Here is a 4,546-nt window from a genome sequence, read left to right as displayed (position 1 = left end):
ATCTCGGCGTTCTGGTTGATCACAAGCTAAACAGGAGCCTACAGTGCTATGTGACTGCAAAGAAAGCTAATGCAGTCTTAGGATGCATTAACAGAAGCATTGTGTCCAGATCAAGGGAGGTGGTAGTTCCGCTCTATTCTGCTATGGTCAGGTCTCACCTGGAGTACTGTGTCCAGTTTTGGGCACTACATTTTAGGAAGGATGTTGACAAGCTTGAGCATGTCCAGAAGAGGGCAACCAGGATGTCGAGAGGGTTGGAATCCAAGTCTTATGAGGAAAGGCTGAAAGTGTTGGGTATGTTTAGCCTGGGAAAGAGAAGGCTTAGAGGGGACATGATTGCAGTCTTCAAATATTTGAAGGGCTGTCATGTAGAAGATAGAGCAAATCTATTCTCTCTTGCTCTGGATTGCAAGACTAGATCTAATGGGTGGAAATTACAGGGGAGTCGATACCGGCTAAATATCAGGAGAAACTTCCTAACTGTAAGAGTGGTTGAGCAGTGGAACAGACTGCCTCGGGAGGTGGTGGATGCTCCTCTGGATGTTTTCAAACGGAGGCTGGATGACCATCTTTTGAGTATGTTGTAGGGCTAACGTTTGGCTATGCTCCTGCAGAGTGCAGGGGGTTGGACTAGATGACCTGCAAGGTCCCTTCCGACTCTCACATTCTATGATTCTATAAAGTGCTTATCTTTCATCATGGTGTCCTTCAGATATAGTTCTTGATTCGAGCTTGTTCACATGACCAGTGGTTCTTAACCTTTAATCCACTTCCACCCACCACACATGCAACGTTATCGTCCTGTTCCCCACCCCAAACCGCAAGCAACAAATTAGGACGTAAAGACAAAGCCCCTGTATACACCAATTTCAAGCATAGGTTCAGTGCTCGATGGCTGCCAGCTGACTCCAGAATGGCCGGCTGGATTCCTGTTTGTTGTGTGCCGCTCTGTAAAGGGTTTGTGAGATAAATCCGAGTTAGGAAACACCTGGAGATTTGGGGGGTGGAGCTTGGGGAGGGTGGGGTTTGGGGAGCGGAGGGGCCTCCACAAGATATAATGCCCCAGAGTCCACCCTCCAAAGCAGCCATTTTCTCCAGGAGAGCTGATCTCGGTCAGCTGGAGATCAACAGTAATAGCAGGAGATCTTCAGGGGCCACCTGGAGGTTGGCAGCCCTAATTTTATCTTCAGGGCAGGTTGAGCTATAAAAACCCCTCTTCCTCCCCATGATCTGTTGGAAGCCACTGCGAGTGGGGGGAAGGGGCAGCCTGAAATCCAGAATCCCCTCCATGTGCCCTCCCCAAAGTGTCAGGATCCACAGCCAAACAAAGGAGTACACACTTGTCATAAGGTTATACTTTATTGCAAGAGCTATGGAGGCAGTAACATCAGTACTGTTAGGAATGGCTACTTTCCTACAAGCATAAAGGGATATAGGGCATTCGTACTGCACACACACCCCAACCTAGGCCAATCGGCCTGACTCCTGCACGCAGGAGAATGGGGCCCCAGGCCGTTACAGCCAAAGCTGGGAATCGAAACCTATCCCACGGGTAATAGATGGGGAGATGCTACATAGACAGCTAGCTAGCAAGGTCATAGATAAGAAGGACAAAGGAATGCGGCATCAGTTGGTACACAGGTCAAGCAGCTGCACTCTCGCCCATAAACATCACGGCAGCATAGCTGACATTAAGTCTGAATGTGCCCACAATTTGGAGATTGCCCTGGTGAGTGTGGGGGGATGTATTCCCTGATGAATTAGATAATGTATTTTTATGGAATAAATTAAGAATGTTTATGCTATAATCCTCTGCATGCTTACCTGGGTGTGAATCCCATTGAACACAATCCTCTCACTCACTGGGAATTTACTCCAGTGGTGACCAGCCTGATTGGTCAAGTCGGATCCAAAGCTGAGTGCTCTTGCAGGGTCCCTTGCCTCAGGGCCCCAGAGCTATGGAGCTGGGTGTCTGCCGGGGGAGCAGAGCGGCCACGGAGAGACAGACGAGGATGAATAATGGCTGATGCGCCGCCTTAGCCAGTCCCGGAGGCACTCCTGCTTTTGGCCATGACCAGGTGGCACAGAATCCTGCCCTGTGGGTCCCTTTCAACATTTGTGCCAAAGCTGTGTGGGTAAGGTTTTAACCACTAGGACAACTGTTAGGTTTACTGCACAGCAACATTTACGGATCAGAATGAAGTATTCCTCATTGGCCTCAGGGGGTTAGGGCAGATCCCCTGCTGTCCAAGTAATTTCCAGTGGGGTGCTGTAATGGTCCCTATAGGTCTCCTCTAATTTGTCTTTCCACGGTTTTTTTTTAAAAACATCTGAACCCGTCAGAAGTGTTTTTGGTCTCCCCCCACCCCCATGAGATCCTTCTGTGCTGCAGAATAAGTTTAAAGGGTGACTTTACAACTGGATTGTATTTATTCTTCCTCCATATTGTTGTTAACAACCTCCCCCCTCAGATATTAGCATTTATCCTGTGCTGAATGTAACTTGTAAGAACTCTTACGGTTGAGAGAGGCTGACTGCATGGACCGCAGTAGTTCCAGTTCTATGAGTGAGGTTTATTATTTCTAGTCTGAAGGTGATCCCCCGTTTCCCTCCTTCTCCTGGTGTTGCTCACATAACCTCCAGCTGCCAGGCAGGGGGGGGGCCGGCGGGGGGGGGGCGGTCTGTCCTCCTCCAGCCGGCAGTCGGTTCCGTTTCACACCAAGGCTGTCTTCCCATGTCAGGACTGGAACCCATAGAAAATGTCACATTGCTGTATTTATTTCCTTTGATGCTTATTGTGTATCTTGCCCGTGTATATGTTTTTTTGTAGTGTAAAGATAACAGAATTTTATATTTTTTCATAAAAATAAAAATCTTTGGATAACAGTTGATACTTGGTGAATTACAGATTTGTCCGTGTTCTTCTTGCTTTCTTGTTCTGTACTGCACCTCCAGTGATATTATTCTGCATTTCTTGGGATGTGTCGGCTGTTTTTTCGGAAAAGCCCCAAAGAAGGGTTGCCAGATGTGTGTGTGTGTGTGTGTCATATATATATATATATATATGTGTGTGTGTGTGTGTGTGTGTGGTGGCTCAGTGGTTAAGACACTGAACGGGAGACGGGAAGGTCGGTAGTTCAGCAGTTCGAGACCCGAGTATGCCGCATGACGAAGTGAGCTCTCGTCTCTAGTTCCAGCTCCTGCCAACCTGGCAGTTCGAAAGCAAGAAATTGCAAGTAGATAAATAGGTACCACTTCGGTGGGAAGGTAACAGCGTTCCGTGCGCCTTGGTGTCTAGTCATGCCGGCCACATGACCACGGAAATGTCTTTGGACAGCGCTGGCTCTTCGGCTTGGAAATGGATATGAGCACCGCATCCCCAGAGTCTGATTCGACTGGCTTTTGAGCAAGGGAAACCTTTACCTATGTACATATCTGACACACCGAGGCCCCGCCCCTCCTCCCAAGTCCCAACCCCCTCCTCCTGGGGCAAACAGGGTGGAGCAGAGGGTTCTGGTTGCCCCAGCAGCAGGGCTCCCGGCCTCCACATAGAGGGCCAACACCTGCTGCTTTGCGCTGGGGCTGCCTCAGCACCGCCAGGTGACCTGGACTGTCCAGTATTTTGACTGACTGCTTGGAAAAAATGCTGGGAAGAAATACCAGACATTTAAATATTCGCTATTGTTTCAGGTTTTTTCATGGACAGTCAGTGAAAATACCTGGCTGTCTGGGTCAATACCAGACACCTGGCGACCTTACCCCCAAAGGGCCATGTGATGGGTGGGAGGGCCAATTCCTGAAGCTCCAGCTGTTATTTATTCACTAATTAAAATATTTCTATCCAGCCTTTCCTCTTGGTTCAGAGTGGCTTACAATAAGAGTTACAACATCCCTAGCGAAAACCCAAGATCAAATAGCAAGCCCCGGGGGAGATGGGTTCTGCAACTTACCTCCCTGCCTCTTGCTCCTCATGGCCCGACTGTGGGCTGCTGGAAGCAGGGGACAGGGCTTGCTGCATGTGCCCGCCCCCTGGGCTTGGAAGGCAGCTGGTCTTCAGAGGTACCTTCTATATCTAAATTGTCTCTGAATACCAAGCACTTCAGCTCCCCTATCTTGGCATGCAGATACCTAGAATGTGTTGCTGGGGGGCGGGGCATTGGCACCGGCTATGGCGGACGCCGTTTGAGTGAGCTCCGTTCCTTCCCTGCCTTCCCTCCCGACCCATCGACCAGCACCCGAGCTGAATTGCGCCCATACTATGGGCAAAAGTGGCGGACATCGTGGTAAAGTGCCTGACTTGGAAGTGCATACCTTAAAAGCTTATTTTAGTCAGAGCAAAGGCAAAGACGCAGGTAGGAACAACCGGGGTGAACACAAAATGGCTGCCGAGCGCGGCAATACTCAGCCCTCTCAGGCAGTGTTCACAAAACAAGAACTTTCAGAGATGTTCTGCTCTTTTAAAACTGAAATGCTTACCAATATTAACTCAATGCTCCAGCCCTTAGCGGAGCAACTTGACTTTTTAAAAATCTCGATGCAAAAAGTT

This window comes from Gekko japonicus, unplaced genomic scaffold (genome assembly GCF_001447785.1).
Source record: "Gekko japonicus isolate JY-2015 unplaced genomic scaffold, Gekko_japonicus_V1.1 scaffold583, whole genome shotgun sequence".
Lineage (NCBI taxonomy): Eukaryota > Metazoa > Chordata > Lepidosauria > Squamata > Gekkonidae > Gekko > Gekko japonicus.
The sequence above is the reverse complement of the archived record's forward strand: the minus strand, read 5'-3'. Positions refer to the sequence as shown.